The sequence below is a fragment of the Epinephelus fuscoguttatus genome, linkage group LG23 (assembly GCF_011397635.1).
Source record: "Epinephelus fuscoguttatus linkage group LG23, E.fuscoguttatus.final_Chr_v1".
NCBI classification, from domain to species: Eukaryota; Metazoa; Chordata; class Actinopteri; order Perciformes; family Serranidae; genus Epinephelus; species Epinephelus fuscoguttatus.
In genome coordinates, this window is record NC_064774.1 from 872721 (window position 1) to 894809 (window position 22089).

The window sequence follows — 22089 nt, forward strand, 5'->3', positions numbered from 1 at the left end:
TGTTTAGTGTGTTCTAGGGGAGAGTAGGGTCGGTTGGGTCAGTGCCACATCTTCACAGCTTCATCATCACACTTGCTTTTACCACCACCATCAGCTGACGCTGTTTTTACAACCAGGCTTTGAGGACTGCGCGCAGCTACGGATCTGCGCGCTCCGGTGCTTCGGGCGCGCGCTTGTGTCAACTCTTTGAATGTGCGTCACAGTGAAAAGCTCTAGTTTATAGACACACAGAGAGAAAAGGGGGACTCTGCCGAGGGGTTGTGGCGCAGTTTTGTTGCAGAGGAAGATGTTGAGTGTACAGTCAGCTCTCCCTGCTCTTTGTTAGAGTGAGTTTTGGTTTCCGCCCTCAGATCAGATCAGTGCACGGACACTCCCTAAACTTTAGGCTCGTTGGAGATGACCTGCGCCTCGCCTGGAGAGTAGACGAGATCAGAGCTGCAGCAGGAGGCGGTGACAAAAAGCTGCGGTCAAGTCAGACAGTTTCCAGCAGCCTTCAGTCTGTACAGGAAGTCACAGGAACACTCACATCCTGTCAGATATGATGGTGATTTATTCAAATCTAATCAGACTCATATATCAGTTTGTTCTCAGTCTCCAGTTGTTTTAATTCTGATAGATTGATTTATTAAAATGCTTTACAGGCGATCTGTAGTTTATGTTCAACCTCCATTCATATGAATTCTCCTGTAAATCAGCATCATATCAGTTTGACCTGTCCCCTCAACTACACAGGCTGAATAAACTGTGTCTGACTATGAGCTTCATATTTGATAGAAGACAACAGCTTTCATTAAAGATCAGTCAGATACAGTCAGGGCTTCACATCTGTACACATGTTAGTTTAAGAATCACCACATCCCACTGACCACACGTCTCTGTGTTGTTATACTTGACATGTAACTAAACTGTGCCTTTCACGTTTGGGTTGGGCTCTAAAAAACCTGATTGTTTGCAGACGCCTGCATCTGTTCAGAGATCAAATTATTTTCACCACTATTATTTTTATTTTGTGGTTATTTAGTGTCAATACAAAAGTGTCCCAACTGACCCAGCTCTCCCCAACTGTATGTCATAGAAATACCCAGCCAATATGTAATCATGTCCTATAAATAAGAAGTTACTGACTTCATCACACTGTGTATGTGTGTTACAGTTCTCTCAGATTTGGGAAGATGGCTGATTTGGAGGCAGACGGGGACAGATCAGAGTCTCCAGTGTCCAGCTGTCAGCTGTCTTTGAAGAGTGACAGTAATGAACCTGGACCCTCAGACACAAAGTAAGAGACTGTTTCTACTGTAAACTGACCTGAAGATGATTCTGTTTCTATTATTATCTGATAATCTACACCACAACACTGTTTTTATAATGACATGAGGTATTGTTTTATTCAGTCATCGGGGATGTCCTGATCAAGTTATTTGGCCCTGATCAGAGTCCTTTAAATTTGGCTATCTACTGAAAATAGAATATAACAATAAAATATGCAGTTAAATAGAACACAGTATATAAGAGCAGCACTGAGAGAAGAAATAAGAAGGAAACTAAATTACCTGTATATTTACAAGGGTGTTCAGATAAAGGAGACACGTAGTTGCTGGTGGGTAAAACACAGGCAGCACCAACGATGATACTGTTTGAACCTGGTCTTTACAAGGACTAATAATATGTGTCAAACATTTGTTGTTTCCACAGACAGAGAGCAGAGTCTCCAGTACCCAGCTGTCTGTCTATGAAGAGTGACCGGTCCAAATTTGAGCCTCCATTCTTCAGTAATGAACCTGGACCCTCAGACACAAAGTAAGAGCCTGTTGAAAAACATGAGGGAGCTTTTTGCCTTTTGAAAGTCGTCTCACAGTGGAGCACAACATTACTCAGGAGGTTTTCATGAAGCTCCACCATGAGATATTTGAAGTGCCTGTGACTGAGTGTGTGAATAAAGCAAATAATTTTCAGCACAGTTTGCAGGACGAGATCTAAATAATGTGTTCATCTCCACAGAGAGAAGAAGAGGAGTCATGTTTCTGTGGAGGAGCAGCCGTCCTGCTGTAGTTTGTGTCAGGACGTCCTGAAGGATCCAGTCTCTACCAGCTGTGGACACTGGTTCTGCAGACAGTGCATCAGCTCATACTGGGACCAGTCTGCTTCATCAGGAGACTCCTCCTGTCCCCAGTGTGGAAAAAGACCCAGAACAAGAGCTGGACTGCAGACAGCCAGTCAGACCAGCACTGTACAAAGTAAGACTGTACATCTGTGTGCTGATGTCATCATGTCTGAAAACAGGATTCTTCTTGGTTTATTTGTGTTGTAAAGTGTAGACATGAAAGATTTTATAAAACTAATGTATAAAACCTTCATTTTTTCATGTTACTTGTTTTAATGTCGATCAACAATATAATCTTAAGATTTTAGATTTATTTCTTTAGTCTCTCATGTTTCCTTCTCTTTCAGCAGACAGTGGTCTGCAGGAGGTTTTAGATGAACATAAGATCAGTGTGAGGAGGAGATGTGAACGTGTGACTGAAGGAAGTGATGAAACAGGAAGTGAAACCCTCCTCAACAGGATCTACACTGAGCTCTACATCACAGAGGGACAGAGTGAAGAGGTTAATACCCAACATGAGGTGAAGCAGAGAGAGCTTCTAAGATGAAGACCCTCCATGAAACTCCAATCAAGTGTCAGCACATCTTTAAAGCCTTACCTGAGCAACAGAAACACATCAGAGTGGTTCTGACCAACGGCGTCGCTGGCGTTGGAAAAACCTTCACAGTGCAGAAGTTCACTCTGGACTGGGCCGAGGGTTTGGAAAACCAAGATGTCAGTGTGGTGATTCTGCTTTCGTTCAGGGAGCTGAACTTGATCAGAGATGAGAAGTTCAGTCTTCTCACTCTGCTCTGTGTTTTCCATCCAACATTACAGAAGGTCACAGCAGAGGAGCTCGCTGTCTGTAAAGTTCTGTTCATCTTTGACGGCCTGGATGAAAGCAGACTGGCTCTGGATTTCCACAACAATGAGGTTGTGACTGATGTCACACAGAAGTCATCAGTCAACGTGCTGTTGACAAACCTCATCGAGGGGAAGCTGCTTCCATCGGCTCTGGTCTGGATAACTTCCCGACCTGCAGCAGCCAATCAGATCCCTCCTGCATGTGTTGACAGGGTAACAGAAGTACGAGGCTTCACTGACGCCCAGAAGGAGGAGTACTTCAGGAGGAGAGTCAGTGATGAAGAGCGGTCCAGCAGAATCATCTCACACATGAAGACATCCAGGAGCCTCCACATCATGTGTCTAATCCCAGTCTTCTGCTGGATCACTGCTACAGTTCTGGATCACATGTTGACTACAGAGCAGAGAGGAGAGCTGCCCAAGACCCTGACTGACCTGTACTCACACTTCCTGCTGGTTCAGACAAAGAGGAAGAAGCACAAGTATGATGAGGGACATGAGACCAGTCCACAGGAGCTGACGGAGGCTGACAGGGGGCGTTCTTCTGAAGCTGGGGAGGCTGGCATTTGAACATCTGGAGAAAGGAAACATCATGTTCTACCAAGAAGACCTGGAGCGCTGTGGTCTTGATGTCACAGAGGCCTCGGTGTACTCAGGAGTTTGTACAGAGATCTTCAAAAGAGAGTCTGTGATCTTCCAGAAAACAGTCTACTGCTTCGTTCATCTGAGCGTTCAGGAGTTTCTGGCTGCAGTCTACCTGTTCCACTGTTTCACCAACAGGAACACAAAGGTACTGGAGGACTTCCTGGGGACAGACGAGGGGAATTACAGATCCCTGGATGTCTTCTTACAGAGAGCCATGAAGAAATCCCTCCAAAGTAAAAATGGTCACCTGGATCTGTTTGTCCGCTTCCTTCATGGCCTCTCTCTGGAGTCCAACCAGAGACTGTTAGGAGGCCTTTTGGGTCGGACAGACAACAGTCCAGAAATCATCCAGAGAGTCATCAACAACCTGAAGAAGATGAACACCTACTATATTTCTCCTGACAGAACCATCAACATCTTCCACTGTCTGCTGGAGATGAACGACCTCTCAGTACATCAGGAGATCCAAGAGTTCCTGAAGTCAAAGAACAGATCAGAGAAGGAACTCTCAGAGATCCACTGCTCAGCTCTGGCCTACATGCTGCAGATGTCAGAGGAGGTTCTGGATGAGTTGGACGTGGAGAAATACAACACAACATGGGAGGGACGACGGAGACTGATTCCAGCTGTGAGGAACTGCAGAAAGGCTCGGTAAGTCCAGATGTGATTAACATCATAAATCATTGTAGATTAGTAGTTTAATTCTTCAAATATACACACTGTAAAATTCTTGTTATTTATAAAATGTTAAAATGATGTGTCTGTTGTATTTTGTCACAGATGTTCTTGAGCTGTTTCAAATGCTGTGAGTGCAAAACATGTAGATGTTTCAGTTGGTTGTGTTTATAGCTGTTGAGTTCATCAACACAGTTCTTCTATTTATTTATAATCATTTAATATTTTACTGTTTTTCACCTTTGTGTGATGGAGGTGAACCTGATAAAACAAATGATGGACTTCAGAGGTTGTTGTTGAGGTTTTATCACAGCAGCATTTCATCACAGTATGGCAGTATTTGATGGTTCTGAGTGAAAGCAGTAAAGTTATTACTCCATAAACAGATTGTGTAAGGTGTTTTATAGAATCAGACATGCAGATAATACCTGAGTTTATTCACCACTATGCTTAAACATTTAAAATAAGATCTGTATCATTTGCCAAAGGAGATTTCTGAAGTCCTAAAAACTGCTTTTATCCAGTTGTTGCTATCTCTTTTTTCATGCCTCGGCGCCGGCGACAGTCGTGGCCAGAGGCATCATGTTTTTGGGTTGTCAGTCTGTCCACGACATCTCAAGAACACCTTGAGAGAAATTCTTTACATTTGGCTCAAACGTCCAGTTGGACTTAAGAATGAACTGATTAGATTTCGGTGGTCAAAGGTCAAGATCACTGTGACCTCACGGATTATGTTTTTGGCCAAAACTCAAGAATTCATTCGCTAATTATGACAAAACTTCACACTAATGTCTAACAGGATAAAATAATGAAGTGATGAGATTCTATATCCTAAAGGTCAAAGGTCAACTTCACTGTGACATCATCATGTTCTGCATAAAACACTTCTCTGGTCATTATTAAACGTCATATCTCAGGAACAGAAGGGGAGACATTTGGTCAGAGACTGAGTTGGTGACACTGATCTTGAAACTGTGCTGATTGTATAGATCTTCTGTGCTGTCGGGTTGAAGATGTGTGTGAAGCGTCTGTGTTTTAGAATAAGTAGCTTCTTTGCAGCAACATCCATATTTGAATCATTGTCTCCTGTCATGGACACATATGAGTCTGGACAGACATGGATGTAAACTGTAAGTGTAACTTGACTGGTGAACCATACGACCACGAGGCAGTAATTCTGGTCATGAATCAGCTTTTAATTAGTTTGAATTCTTTGTGTTCTTTTTTTATTCTTAACTATTTTCAGTCCATCAAAACAGGATATTTCAAACTGTTTTATCATCAAATCCATAAAGTAAATATAAAGTGTCCCTTTGACAATAACAGATTTTGTAATATATGTGTCATGTCAGATTTATTAGGTGTGAACTCTCAGAGACTCACTGTGAAGTCGTGGCCTCAGCTCTGAAGTCCAACCCCTCCCATCTGAGAGAGCTGGACCTGAGCTACAACTACAACCTGCTGGATTCAGGAGTGAAGCAGCTGTGTGCTGGACTGGAGAGTCCAAACTGTAGACTGGAGACTCTGAGGTCAGTTCACTTGCTTATGTAGGTGTTTGTTTGTTTGTTTTTGGATATATATATAATATAAATCCTTGACTGAGGTTATAAAGCTTTCAGTGTTTTCAGAAATGTTGTGTCTTTCCAAATGGCTGAACAGTTGGTTATGAAAGGCAGAGAAATGATGATTTAGAACATTTAGACACCATCAAGTTTGAGATTTATCCAAACAGAATTTAAGATTCCTGAGGTTCTGAGGTTTCTTTGTTTTCATGTTAACGTCACATAATCATTTGAAGTCACAGACCTTTAGACTGCAACAATAAGCAAATAAATAGTCTGCACTGGAAACATCTTGGACTTTAAGGACAGGTTGATATTCTTTCACACTCACACGCCCATTAGGACTGCACCATTAATGATCTGGATTCATACGTCTATCAATTCAATTCAATTCAATTCAAAGAACTTTATTTTTCCATTAGGAACCTTGTCTGTGAAGAGTGACAGTGCATATTAAACAAAATAAATACAAACAGATAAATACAAATGTTAAGAAGTTAAAAATACAAATACAAATGTTAAAAGGAGAGAAGAACAAACACACACACGCCCACAAGCATACACATACCAGATCAAATCAGCTGTCATTCAGTCGTCTGATGGTTGAGGGTACAAAGCTGGACATGGCTCTCTTTGTTTTAAAAGCTAGAGATCTGTACCTGAGACCTGAGGGTAGGAGTTTGTAGTGGCTGTGCAGTGTGTGTGTGGTGTCTGAAGCTGTCTGAAAACCTGTTTGTTTAGTCCTTCTATTGTAGATGCTGAGAAGTGGTTCCTGTGCCAGTCCCATTATTTTACTGCTCATTGTTATGATTTTGTTTAGTGGATTGCGGTGGATGTTGGACAGTGAACCAAACCAGGCTGATATGTTGAAGTTTATGACTGATTCAATGAAACACTTGTATCACTTATCACTATATGATCTCATTTCTAAATGACAAGCATTGACTGGCTCCTGTTTCCCTATGCATCCATGTGTTGACTGATGTGCTGTGGAACAATCCCAGTTGCTATCAAGTGTTTCCTCTATCAGTGGGATCCCCCACCCCCCTGAAAGAAAGCAAATATTTTATTGATGTTATTTACCTTGTTTATGTGCACTGCTTTGATTTGAGCTCAGTGTGAGAGTCTTTACTGTGTTTTCCTGTCGCTGGGCTGCGTTTCTCTCCCTCCTCCTCGACCCACACAGGTGACGTTACTTGAGTTAACAGCCTCTGGTTACATCACTGTAAGTGGAATAAAATCTTCCAAACGTGTCATTTCTTATTGTAATCCACCTAAAAGCAAAGACAGACACATGTGGACTCCAAACTAGTGGAGCTGAAGCTGACAGGCTCCGCCCCCTCCAACAAGCGTGTGTTGAGGCTCAACTGGTGTGTGTGCAGCAGCCCAGAGTTTTCAAAGTGTCTGTGTGTTCACAAGTTTTGTATCTTTGAACTGAATCTCTGTGGTTTGAAGTTTAGTTTCTCTCCTGCGTTGCTGTTTGTACTTTAAGATATCTGCCTTATTTTACCGTTTCATGTTCGCTGTCAGACGGATAAGATTCGTATGAAGTCACTGCAGATGAAAACCCAATATTTTCTGCTTTGGCTGCTTCACAATAAAAGCTAAACAAAGCTAAAATAACAAAACAACATGAGACTTTTATTGTGAAGACACACATTTTGTGTGACATTTATGGCACTTTCAAAATGACACTTCATTTCGAAACGGAGCATCTACAGATTAATGCCTTTCAGGATATCTGATGATCCACTGAAGTTGGTCACAATACAAGATGATTTAGTCCTGTGTTGTTGTTTTTTTTTAATCTTAGCTGCCATCTTGCCTGTAAGGAAGTCAGGAGGGACAACTCCACCGGTCGCAGCTGAGCAGCATGTGTTGTCTAGAGTCACAGCTGTAATGCAGTCGCCTGGCAGAGGTCTGCACTCTACTGAGTGCACTTTGTAGTTGATGTCTGTAATCATTCCTTCTGTCCATACTGTCTGTGAAGCAGTCCCTTTATAACCTGACTCCAGTGTTACCAGATGGAGGACAAAATCCACAGTCTTGTTCTGTGTCAAAGTTCAGTTTAAACTAATATGAGGCTTCAGACATCTGAGTTACAGTCAGTATTTAGTGTTTGACAGTGTTTTTCTTGTTGAGCTGCAGAGGAGGAACAGTAACTCAAAGAGGGAGTTTGGTGCTAAACAGTCTGTAACTTTGGTCCACAGCCTCTTGATTTGGATAACTCAGACTGCTGAAGCTTCATATTAGTTTCATCTGAACTTATGAAGACATTTCTTACAGTGTAGCTGAGTTAAGAAGAGATCACTTCACACTCAGTATGGACAGGAGGAATATTTATTGCCACCAATAACTCTTTTAATGTGCATGTGGCTGTTGAACAAAGTTGAACAAATGTGTCCCTCTCCTTTTTATTCCATATACAAATACAGTATGAAGGTCATGTAAGAAATGAATGAATGAACGGTGTTTTAGTCCAACGTGTCTGATTTGATATTGATCCTCTAAATACAGACATGACTGAGATCAGCAGCATGTTGTTACTCTGTGTTGATATGAATAGGTGAATGAATGTTGTGGTGATATTTGGATGATGTCTGTAGAAGACTGATATCATGATGATCCACAATAACACAATGACAAAGTCACTCTACTCAGTTTAGGGCAAAGCTCATTGATCAGGACATAGTAATGTTGAGCTACACATTTAACACCTGAACACATCTGATTGTTTTATTAATGATTTTTATCTGCATCATTTATTCTTCATTCAGACTGAAGGGCTGCAGGTTGTCAGAGATCGACTGTGTTTCACTGGCCTCAGCTCTGAAGTCCAACCCCTCCCATCTGAGAGAGCTGAACCTGAGTGACAACAAGCTGCAGGATTCAGGAGTGAAGCAGCTGTGTGATTTTCTGGAGAGTCCACACTGTAAACTGGAGACTCTGAGGTCAGACATCATTTTTTACTCCTGTGCTGAGATTATTATGATGTGAAAGTTGTGTTGACACTAAACTGCAGACATCAGGCTGATATTATACTGATCCACAATGAAGTCTATTTGTCTTGTTCAGTGGTTTAATCCATTGACTGTGGCAGAGCAATGTGGAGCTGAAACCTTAAAGATAAACTCTGCAGGATCTTCCTTCAAAACAGTGTATAGACTCATACAGGAGGTTATTTATTTATTCTTCTGTCCTCTATGATGGCCTTACAGCCTGATGTCTGGTACAGATGCCTTGCTCTTGTAGCTCACTTTAAGTTTTCTCAAAATACTTTTTCAAAGGTATCTTTGTATATTTGTATATATATATTTACACTGATGCTCTTTGTAGGTGATGTATGTGATTGTGATGCGATGCATTTCCTACTGTACAGCACTGGTGTCCGGACACTGTTGCTGTGTATGTGGGTCCACTGATGTGTGGATGTTCTATTGTGCATTCACAGACAGGGGTTGTGCGTGTCTGTGTGTGCGCGCTGGCACATAGACATATCTTCTAATCATCTATTTTTTGCACTGTGGTTTTTCTCGGATTTATTTGCACTCTGTTGTATATTTCTGACAGGAGTATATTGTTTTTCCTGCTTTTTCTCTTGTCCTGTAACATATCATTGCATCATGTGACCACGTCATGTGTGTATCTAAGATGGCGGCACCCTTTGTCTTTTAAGTCTGATGAAGAGCCTGACACTCGAAACGTTACTTCTACTATTTGAATAAATTCGACTGAGCATTGGAGCCCTACAGTGTGCGAACTGTTTTAATTCTCTTTTGTATCCACTGTTTTTGGCTCAGCACCTGCCCGTTTTTTTGGTTTGGATGTGCGTGTGGACTTCCTTTGTATGTTACTGAAAAATAAGTGCAATAACACCTTGAGCAGTAAAAAGCCAGTGCTTTATCAATACATGTGTTCAGCATGTAGAAAGCCATATTTCAATCTGCTCTGTCCCTCATTCACCGCCGCTATGGTTTACAATCATGGTTTACACAAGCACATCACACTAGTGGGACCAATAGCGAATAGTTAAAGACAAACTAAAATGAAAGATGTGTGTATGTAGTCTGTTTAACTTAGTTTGTCACTTATCTTAAAATGTACCTGAGACAGCCTACCTGTGGACTGAAAATGCCTGGCCCATCAACATTTTCTGGTTTAAAATCCGGCCCAGTTGAATTTGTAATTGAACAGCCCTGCTTTAAACACTTGATTTCAACTTCAATTTACCCTCATGATTCTTTAAATAAGTGATTTGTGTTTGGCTGCACAACATGAGTTAGTGATGATGGAGCCACTGGTGGAGCTGGCAGAGTTTAAGAGGTGAAGTCACTACATCTTTATTGAAGTAGCAGCACGTTGTCAATGACATTTATGAGAGCTGTTTTTCACTTTTGGTATTTTCCAGTCTTAAACCTGCATCCTGTTGGGATCAGCACAATAACACAATGACAAAGTCACTCTACTCAGTTTAGGGCAAAGCTCATTGATCAGGACATAGTAATGTTGAGCTACACATTTAACACCTGAACACATCTGATTGTTTTATTAATGATTTTTATCCACATCATTTATTCTTCATTCAGACTGGATGGCTGCAGGTTGTCAGAGATCAGCTGTGTTTCACTGGCCTCAGCTCTGAAGTCCAACCCCTCCCATCTGAGAGAGCTGAACCTGAGTGACAACAAGCTGCAGGATTCAGGAGTGAAGCAGCTGTGTAATTTTCTGGAGAGTCCACACTGTAAACTGGAGACTCTGAGGTCAGACACCATTTTTTACTCCTGTGCTGAGATTATTATGATGTGAAAGTTGTGTTGACACTAAACTGCAGACATCAGGCTGATATTATACTGATCCACAATGAAGTCTGTTTGTCTTGTTCAGTGGTTTAATCCATTGACTGTGGCAGAGCAATGTGGAGCTAAAACCTTAAAGATAAACTCTGCAGGATCTTCCTTCAAAACAGTGTATAGACTTTTTTTCTTTGTTTGGGAAGTTTCTGGGCGTTTACCCCCACAGCGCTCAGGTGAGGTCAGGGCTTTACAAAAAGGTGGTCACTAGGTTCCAGACTGTAAGCAGCAGGAATCAAAGTGATACTACGGTGGAAAATGCCAATATAATGAGAAGAAATGCCAAACAAGAATGAATCTGGGGTTGGCTTTTACTTTCACTGGCAAGTGTGTTTACAAACTGTCACCAACAATCCTGCACAGCATGCCTTTAATTTAAGAAGGAAACATGACTTGAAAATTCACCCCAAACCTTTAAACCAGGCTTACTCACTTGGCAGCCTGCAGGATATATCTGGCCCAGAAGCAACCCTAGGAGTGGCCCAGGTAGGGATTGATACTGAGACCCAGTATTAAACAGCCTCTTGCAAAATTAATCAAGACCGTTGGGTCAATAAGCTCCTTCATTATCAGCTCTTTCAAATTTTCCTTTTTTTCATTTCTTTTCATAGATTTTTCAAATAAAGCACACACCAGTATGAACAAACAAAACCAACCAACATAAACAAAACCGAGACATAAACACAGACAAGACAGAAAAGTATAGAGGAGAATATCCATGCAAAAAAAACACCCCAAAAGAACAAATTCTGCAGCTTATTACAACTAAGAATGAATAAGCTAATACATTTTGAAGACGAAGATTGTACAGAAATGTGACACTGACATTAACAGATGGAGCAATCAGTTACTACCCTGTGGGAATAAGCAGGTCATAGTTGCTGGAGGAAAAATTTTATTTGTTCCCAAATTGCCAGAAATTGTCCGAATTATCAGAATCAGAATCAGCTTTATTGGCCAAGTACGTGTGTACATACAGGTAATTTGACTCAGGTAGACTTGCTCTCAAAGTACCAGAACTGACAAAAGTCCACAATTCTAGGGAAGATTATTCAGTTTCTCCAGAGGAAGCACAGCTGATATCTGCGATAACCACATGCCAACCGTGGGGACCTGTGGAGCAGACCGTCACAGCCAGATGCACTTTTTAGCCAAGTTTAAAATAATTGTTTACAGAGATTTGACATCCTTGTCAAAGAAATTGTCTGAAATATGGTGCAACAAGTAGAATGAAGGACTCACTGACAACCTTTTGACCATAACCTCCTGAACTACAGAATGAACCCTTTCCAAAAAATTTAGAGACACTGACTCGACCAGACCACATGAAAAAAATATACCTTTGTGTGTTTTACCTTTTTAAAACAAAGGTTTGAGCTTTTGGGGAACATTTCCTGGAGATGGACAGGTGTATAATAAATCCCATGAAAAAAATTAAAATTTTGTTCATGTATAGAAAAAGAAGTGCATTTCAGAAAGATCCTCTTGAAGATTTTAGTCCAGTCAGTAGAGCTTAATGTTACTCCCAGGTCACGCTCACACAGCAGCTTCAGGGAATCATACACAGATGAGTCAGAGTGAAACAACAGAATATAAAACTTTGAAATTACACCCTTGGGAGACCTGGCTGACACCAATATATCTTCTAAGTCAGACAGTTTTAAATGACTCATATTCTTCCTTGAAAGAGACTGTAGAATGACGAATTTGGAGATAGTTGATAAAGTCTCTGTGGGGAATATTAAAATCTGTTCTAATTTGCTCGATTTTAGACTTCAGAGAATCGTAGATCAGCAGGCCCACAGAACTTAGTCAGCCATTGGACGACCACCCCGTCAAACCAATACTCCTGATCTGCATGGGGAGATCAGGGTTAAACATTAGGGGAGACTCAACAGAAATGACAGATGGGATATCTAAGTGTTTTCTCACATCCTTCCACACCAGTAATGTGTTGTAAATGATTATGTTATGATCAAGGGAATTAATTTGGTCTATATTATTGATAAAAGGTAGGGATTTAAGTCTTCTGGGATAACATGCTAGAGACTCAAGACTAAGCCATAAAGCTTCTTGCCTATACGTAAACCAGTCTGACATCATTTTGAGCTGAGCCAACCAATAGTATAATTGTAAGTTAGGGAGAGATCATTCTCGGAAACCGTCAGCTGTATTCGGCGTCTGACTTCCGGCAGACAGTGATACAGCCTCTGGGGACAGACCCCCGATTTTCTGGCATTCCAGTTTGGAGGAGGCGAATTTCCGTTTCCGACTTCCGTTTCCTCCCCCACTTATATAAGTAATATGCTGAACCACTGCGATGGATTCAGAGTTTGCAGTGATGCCAATTATGTTCCACCTCGTTAGTTCACAGCACGGACCGTTTAACCTGGTAATAACTGCAGCCGGCTCAAACGTGATTGGTCAATATCACGCGGACTACAAACAACCTACAACCGGAAACCAGGGGTCTTCTGCTCTTTTTCCGGAGGTAAGATCTCCAGGGTTTGCCTACAGACTCTACATTCACTGAATGTAGAGTCTGTATATAGAGATTAGGGAGAGATAAACCTCCTAATTCCTTCGGTTTAGTAAATTTGGAGAACTTAACTCTTTGATGTTTGTTATTCCAAACATAATGAGAAATATCAGAATTCAGTGACTTAAAAAACACCGGTGTCAGATAACATGGAAGATTTTGGAATAAGTAGTTTAATCAGGGAAGGATGTTCATTTTAATGACATTGATCCTTCTCAAATAAGTTATTCAAATCAAGAGTGATGAAAACACCCAGATATCTGAGACCCTCATCCGTTATTTGACATTGTTGTCATCCGTTAGTTGACAACAAGTACGCTTGTTACTATAAATAAGTGCAATAAAACCTTGAGCAGTAAAAAGCCAGTGCTTTATCAATACACGTGTTCAGCATGTAGAAAGCCATATTTCAATCTGCTCTGTCCCTCATTCACCGCCGCTATGGTTTACAATCACATTTTACACAAGCACATCACACTAGTGGGACCAATAGCAAATAGTTAAAGACAAACTAAAATGAAAGCTGTGTGTATGTAGTCTGTTTAACTTAGTTTGTCACTTATCTTAAAATGTACCAGAGACAGCCTACCTGTGGACTGAAAATGTCTGGCCCATCAACATTTTCTGGTTTAAAATCCGGCCCAGTTGAATTTGTAATTGAACAGCCCTGCTTTAAACACTTGATTTCAACTTAAATTTACCCTCATGATTCTTTAAATAAGTGATTTGTGTTTGGCTGCACAATATGAGTTAGTGATGATGGAGCCACTGGTGGAGCTGGCAGAGTTTAAGAGGTGAAGTCACTACATCTTTATTGAAGTAGCAGCACGTTGTCAATGATATTTATGAGCTGTTTTTCACTTTTGGTATTTTCCAGTCTTTAACCTGCATCCTGTTGGGATCAACACATCTGATTGTTTTATTAATGATTTTTATCTACATAATTTATTCTTCATTCAGACTGAGGAGCTGCAGTTTGTCCGAGATCAGCTGTGTTTCTCTGGCCTCAGCTCTGAAGTCCAACCCCTCCCATCTGAGAGAGCTGGACCTGAGTGACAACAAGCTGCAGGATTCAGATGTGAAGCTGCTGTGTGATCTGAAGGAGAGTCTAAACTGTAAACTGGAGACTCTGAGGTCAGTAGAGGGTTGGAGTGGGTCCATGCTGGTTTCAGCAGTATTATATTAAACACAGTTAGTATCAGAGCAAAGATCCAGTACTTCCTGTAAACCTCAGACTTTCTCAGTGGCTCAAAGAGGGGAATGGTGACAGTCTTCAGGAGAGGACAGAGAGACAGACAGAGAGAACAGTCAGCCAATCAGATCAGAAAGAAGCTTGTTGAGATCATGTGTTTAAGTTGATGTGAAGACGACTGTTGCTGTGTTCATGTCTACAGGAAGTGAAGCTGGATTACAGCTGACAGCATCACAACATGTATAGAGACAGCTGTCCTCCTTCATCAAACTGTCACACCATCAAATCTGACCTTGATAACAGGGGACCTGTTATGCTTTCCTGTTTATGTGTGTGTGTGTGTGTGTGTGTGTGTGTGTGTGTGTGTGTGTGTGGGCGTGCATGCATGCGTGTTATATAGCCTATAGTGTTACAATGAAGGATGTTGGTATTTGTTCTTCATTCAGTCATTTGTTCTAACAGACTCAGTAAATCCATCATTAAAGTGAATCCTTCTGTTTGTGCAGCCATGATGTGTTCAGGACTCTCAGCAGTTTATTTACACTGTGTACTTGAATGAAATCTGCAGAGTAAACAGACTTGAGCTAGTAGCTGCAGTAGTTAGCCAGCCCCCTGTAGCTGGTGCAGAGCCACATAGCATAGCCTTAGCCTCTGCTAACTGTCCTCCGGCAACTCCCGTTCAGCCGGGAGGTTGGGTTACGGTTCGCCAGAAGCACAGCTCCAGGCCGAAGCCCACGGCTCACCACCAGCCTGTTCACGTTTCCAACCACTTTTCCCCACTCAGCGACACACCCGCTGAGGATAAAAGTCTGGTTATTGGCAGCTCTATTCTGAGAAACGTGACGTTAGCAACACCAGCGGCCATAGTCAAATGTATCCCTAGGGGCCAGAGTGGGCGACATTGAATCAAATTTAAAACTGCTGGCTAAAGCTAAACGTAGATTCAGTAAGATTGTTATTCACGTCGGCGGCAATGACACCCAGTTACGCTGTTGTGCCGTACAAGGATTTCTAACAAAGGCCTACACTTTATCCATAAACTTTTGGGCCTACATGTAACAATCAAAGCCTGAGACCACATGTTGGCGCCCAAAAGAACAAAGGAATCAGTCAACCCCCTTTCTCTGTGTGAATCAGCTGATTCAACCCCCAACACGACACCCCAGCTGACCAGCAGAGGTCCCTTGAAACACACAGCTCTCATTGGGTGAAATCCGCCATGGCCAACCCCGCACCGATGACGTCACGCCGGGGTATATCATCACAGAGCGTACCTGAGGAAAACGCTTCTGGCTGTGATCCTCACAGCTAATAGAAGTGCCCACAACTGTTCCTAAAGCTTAGCAACTCGTCCCACGTGGCGAACGCTTTAGAAAGAGTTACTGTGCACAGTTAGACGTGTTTTAGGCCTACGGATTTCCCTCGCTGGTCGAGCTGATCTCCTCTCCTTTCCCTCACTCTGTGCGCCGGGGAACACAGAGTAGTCCGGTACGAGACCACGGATTGACCCTCTCACCCGGATGCCCGCGGATGCGAAGTTTGGTAGATAACAAGGACTGCCTGCTTCAAGAAGAAGGACAAGGACCCCTTCTTTCCCCAAGTGATTCCCCGCTACGAGCCGGAATTAACTCGCCTCGCCAGAGACTTGCCCCCTCGCCGAGGACCTGTTAGCCGCTGTGAGCCGCTAACCGCTTCACCTCTGCCGTAACAAAGGACGCACGAGGAACGACCGACACATCACTCCACCTTCTGCAACAGTAAGAGGCTTTAGCTCTAGGCAGATAGCAGTTAGTGTGTGTTTTCTTTTTAAGTTTGTAAGGGCTTGTTGATACGGACCGCCGCGTCCGATTTTGGCTACATTGATATTGTAAAAATATTGCCTGTGTTGCTGCTGTTTGTTATTCTTCTGCCTGTTTGTGTCTGCTTGTAATACGTAGTGATCCGACCTCGTCGGACCGCTATTGTGTCGCCCCGCACGCGGGATTGATCAGTACTTCGGCTGTGTTGGTTCAATGCCCAGATTCACGCCGCTCACCAGCTGAGCCGAGCGCGTCTCTGCGTTACACCGACGGGTTACTGCATCTCAATACCGCCTGCGTGACCACACTTCTGAGTGCTTCCCTTTCTCTCTTCCTCTAACCTACACTTGTAGCCGAGCAATTCGAACATCCCTCGCTACCGGCTCCCCTCCCCTTTTTTTTGAGTCCAATGCTTTCTTGGCGAGCCGCCATTGCGTGACGCAACTTGCAGCGTCACAGCCGCCATCTTGCTACGCTCACACGCCTCTCTCTCTCTCACACACCCACTCGCTCAGACACACACACCACACACACTCACACATTCTTGCTCACTCACCCACTTTGTCCCACACCCTCATACACTCATACACTCATACACACACACACACACACCCTTCTTGATGCTTGCTGGTTGATTCGGTAATGTTTTATAGTTGATAGGGTTTATAGAGCAATGTTGATGTTGGTTGTAAATTAATGTCATCAGTGTGAATAAACCCTGTTATACTGCAAAGAGAGGTTGCTCTGGTTTTTCGTTGTGTACTGTGATGAAGCTGGTTGACAAAGTCAGTGCCTGAGCTCCACTCCTTCCTGTTCATCTTATAGTTGCTGATATCTCCCTAGAATTAGCTTCCTAAGTGAACACTCTTGAGACTGAATTTACGTCTGATCATTGGTCCGGTTTTTCCCCGGTGGTGCCCCGCTGTAAGCTAATTTGATTATTATGCTTATGTAATAATTAATTAATTATTAATTAATTAATCAATTATTTTAATAATCCATAATTAATATTAATAATTATGAATTATTGCCAATGATCATATTTAGCTCCTCCTCTTCCGAACAACGGCAATCGGAGGTCACTAAAATTAATATTGCCTCGGTATGTGAATATGCAAAAATGATGTCGGACTCCATAGTTTTCTCTGGACCCCTCCCAAATCTGACCAGTGATGACATGTTTAGCCGCATGTCATCATTTAATCGCTGAATGTCCAGGTGGTGTCCAGCAAACGATGTGGGTTTCGTTAATAATTGGCAAACTTTCTGGGGAAAACCTGGTCTTATTAGGAGAGACGGCATTCATCCCACTTTGGATGGAGCTGCTCTCATTTCTAGGAACCTGGCAAACTTTATAAGTAATTTAAATCCCTGACAACCCAGAGTTGAGACCAGGACAGAGAGTCGCAGTCCTATACGCCTCTCTGAGCTTCTAGTTCAGTTACTAAGCCATAGTTTACATAGTTTTATACAAACGGTGTCTGTCCCCCGACCACCTAAATTATTTAAATCCAAAATTAAACAAAGAGGAGTTGTGCATAACAACCTCATAAAAATTAAAACCTCTTCTGTGACAGAAAGACAAAACAGGAGAATTAAATGTGGACTGTTAAATATCAGGTCTCTATCATCTAAAGCAGTGTTAGTAAACAAAGTAATATCAGATAATCATATTGATTTACTCAGTCTCACTGAAACCTGGTTGTGTCAAGATGAATATGTCAGTCTCAATGAGTCCACTCCTCCCAGTCATGATAATACCCACATTCCTCGAGGCAGTGGCCGAGGAGGGGGAGTTGCAGCCATTTTTAACTCTAGTGTGTTAATCAGCCCTAAACCTAAACTAGATTATAATTCATTTGAAAGCCTCATTCTTAGTCTTTTACATCCGACCTGGAAAACCTCGCAGACACTTTTATTTGTTATAGTGTACCGTGCTCCTGGCCTGTATTCTGAATTTGTTTCTGAATTCTCAGAGTTTTTATCCAGTTTAGTTCTTAAATCAGTTATTATTGTAGGCGATTTTAACATTCATGTTGACGCTGATAATGATTCCCTGGCTACCGCGTTTATCTCATTATTAGACTCCATTGGCTTCAGTCAGGGTGTACATGAACCCACTCACTGTTTTAACCATACCCTCGATCTAGTTCTGACGTATGGAATTGAAATTGATAACCTAAAAGTCTTTCCACAGAATCCCTCGCTATCGTATCATTATCTGATTACTTTTGATTTCTTTTTACTCGATTACACGCCACCCAGCAACAGTTACTATACTAGATGTTTATCAGATAGTGCTGTCGCAAAATTTAAGGAAAAGATTACTCCGTCGTTAAATTCAATACCAAGTCCCTCAGTAACAGAGGTTTCCCGTACCGACTTTGATCATTTTGTCGATAGCCAGGCTGACTGAGAGTCAAAGCTCTATTGAGCCTTGTATTCCTTTAGCCCTTAGCAGTAATGATTTTATGAGCTTTTTTAATGACAAAATTCTAACTATTAGAGGCAAAATTCATGACCTCCTGCCCTCAGATAGTACCTATCTAACCTCAAACACAGCTGTAAAACCTAATATATATTTAGATTGCTTCTCCCCAATTTCTCTTCAAGAATTGACCGCAGTGATTTCTTCATCTAAATCATCAACATGTCTCTTAGACCCCATCCCAACTAGGCTACTTAAGGAGGTCCTTCCTTTAGTTAACACTCATATATTAGACATGATCAATATATCCTTATTAACAGGCTATGTACCACAGTCTTTTAAGGTAGCTGTAATTAAACCTCTACTAAAAAAGCCCACCCTGGATCCAGAGGTGTTAGCCAACTATAGACCAATATCTAATCTTCCCTTTATGTCAAAGATCCTTGAGAAAGTAGTCGCAGACCAGCTGTGTGATTTTCTCCATGATAATAATTTATTTGAGGAATTTCAGTCAGGATTTAGAGTGCATCATAGCACTGAGACAGCACTAGTTAAAATTACAAATGACCTTCTGATTGCTTCAGACAAAGGACTTGTCTCTGTACTTGTTTTATTAGACCTTAGTGCGGCGTTTGACACAATTGACCATCAAATTCTACTGCAGAGACTGGATCACTTAACTGGCCTAAAAGGTTCTGCACTGAGCTGGTTTAAATCTTATTTATCTGATCGTTTTCAGTTTGTTGATGTTCATAATGAATCATCCTTACGTACCAAAGTTTGTTTTGGAGTTCCGCAAGGTTCTGTGCTCGGACCAATCCTATTTACTCTATATATGCTTCCTTTAGGTAACATCATTAGAAATCACTCTATAAATTTCCATTGTTATGCGGATGATACTCAGTTGTATTTATTGATGAAGCCAGAAGAAAGTAATCAATTAACTAAACTCCATAACTGCCTTAAAGACATAAAAACTTGGATGAACACCAATTTCCTGATGTTAAATTCAGACAAAAGTGAAGTTATTGTTCTTGGCCCCAAACAACTCAGAGACTCTTTATCTGATGACATAGTTTCTCTAGATGGCATTGCTCTGGCCTCTACCACTACCATAAGAAACCTCGGACTAATATTTGATCAAGATTTGTCTTTTAATTCTCATTTAAAACAAACCTCACTCACTGCATTTTTTCATCTGCGTAATATTGCGAAAATTAGGCCTATCCTGACCCGAAAAGATGCAGAAAAATTGGTCCACGCTTTTGTTTCCTCTAGGCAGGATTACTGTAACTCTCTATTATCAGGTAGCTCTAGTAAGTCCTTAAAAACTCTCCAGCTAATTCAGAATGCAGCAGCACGTGTACTAACAGGAACTAAGAAACGAGATCATATTTCTCCTGTTTTAGCTTCTCTGCAGTGGCTCCCTGTAAAATCCAGAATTGAATTTAAAATCCTACTGTTAACTTATAAAGCTCTAAATGGTCAAGCTCCATCATATCTTAGAGAGATCATAGTGCCATATTATCCCACCAGAACACTGCGCTCTGAGAACGCAGGGTTACTCGTGGTCCCTAAAGTCTCCAAAAGTAGATCAGGAGCCAGAGCCTTCAGCTATCAGGCTCCTCTCCTGTGGAATCATCTTCCTGTTACGGTCCGGGAGGCAGACACCGTCTCCACATTTAAGACTAGACTTAAGACTTTCCTCTTTGATAAAGCCTATAGTTAGGGCTGGCTCAGGCTTGCCCTGTACCAGCCCCTAGTTAGGCTGACTTAGGCCTAGTCTGCCGGAGGACCCCCCTATAATACACCGGGCACCTTCTCTCCTTCTCTCTCTCTCTCTCTCTCTCGTATTCTATTACTGCATCTTGCTAACTCAGCCATTCTGGATGTCACTAACTCGGCTTCTTCTCCGGAGCCTTTGTGCTCCACTGTCTCTTAGATTAACTCATATCACAGCGGTGCCTGGACAGCGTGACGTGTGTGGTTGTGCTGCTGCTGTGGTTCTGCCAGATGCTTCCTGCTGCTGCTGCCATCATTAGTCATTCTTCTACTGTTGTTATACACATGTGATTATTGTCACACATGTATACTGCCAGATATTAATACATACTCTCAACATATTGTACCACAGTAGCCAGAACTATAACTATAATATTATTACTTTCAATAATGTTGTTGTAAGCTACTGTCATTACCTGCATCTCTCTCTCTCTCTCTCTCTCTCTCTCTCTCTCTCTCTCTCTCTGTCTCATTGTGTCATATGGATTACTGTTAATTTATTATGCTGATCTGTTCTGTACAACATCTATTGCACGTCTGTCCGTCCTGGAAGAGGGATCCCTCCTCAGTTGCTCTTCCTGAGGTTTCTACCGTTTTTTTTTCCCCGTTAAAGGGGTTTTTTGGGGGAGTTTTTCCTTATCCGCTGCGAGGGTCATAAGGACAGAGGGATGTCGTATGCTGTAAAGCCCTGTGAGGCAAATTGTGATTTGTGATACTGGGCTTTATAAATAAAATTGATTGATTCATTGATTGAATTGATTGATTGACTTGATGCCCAAAGTCTCTGCAGGTCTGTGAGCTTCCAGCTCAGTGTGTTCACTCCAACACGTTAACATGAGAGCTGGAAGGAAGCTGACTACGCTACACAGCCACTCCACTCTGCTCTGAACAGGAAGTCCCTACTGGTCTTTATACTGGATGTGCTGCATCACTGACTGACAGCTGGTTTTCTTCTTCTCTCATCAGATAGAAGCCATGAGAGGATCAGCTGTGTCCTGATGATCCAGGGACATTGAAGCACCAGCATCAGTTTGTGTGTGTGTGTGTGTGTGTGTGTGTGTGTGTGTGTGTGTGTCTGTGTCTGTGTGAGTGTGTGTGTGTGTGTGTGTGTGTGTGTCTGTGTGTCTTTGTGAGTCTGTGTGTGTCTGTGTATATACTGTATAATAGTGAGGTGATTCAAATAAATACACTTTTCCTGGTCCTGGAAAAGTCATAGAATTAGTAAATCATTGAAAGTTTTGGAAAAGATATGGAATTTTTGATTGTGTGTAATAAAATGGTTACATTAATCTTCCACCTGATGTAATGTAATGACAGATTTATTTTATCATTAATAATAACAATAATAAAACATTATCACTACAGTCACAATCTTGACTCCTCCCACTTTCAAACCCCGTCTGTAAACACACCTTTTCAAGCTGCCATACTGGCTCTAATTTAATGGAGACACACATATGGTGACCTACACTGATGATGACTTCATGATGAAGAGTTTATATCTCATTTTCTGAGCACAGACCCAATCACAGTGTTTATTTACAATAACTTCCAAGTAGAAAATCCTCATGTCACGTCCATGAATCAAACCGACTGCACTAAACAAACTCTGCCTCAGTTATTAGTTTTTAACCACCTAGAAAGGCTCACAAAACATCTATAGCAGTTTAAGT

At 41.8% G+C, this 22089-nt stretch overlaps 2 protein-coding genes and 1 pseudogene across 2 annotated transcripts in view; all 3 read left to right on the top strand.

Moving 5' to 3' along the window:
• LOC125884150 (gastrula zinc finger protein XlCGF57.1-like) overlaps positions 1 to 22089 on the top strand; it is a 561995-nt gene that overhangs the window by 433670 nt on the left and 106236 nt on the right. The window lies entirely within an intron of this gene.
• Positions 1 to 22089, top strand: part of LOC125884185 (uncharacterized) — a 50395-nt gene that overhangs the window by 21836 nt on the left and 6470 nt on the right. The window lies entirely within an intron of this gene.
• LOC125884156 (NLR family CARD domain-containing protein 3-like) lies at positions 274 to 21787 on the top strand (annotated as a pseudogene).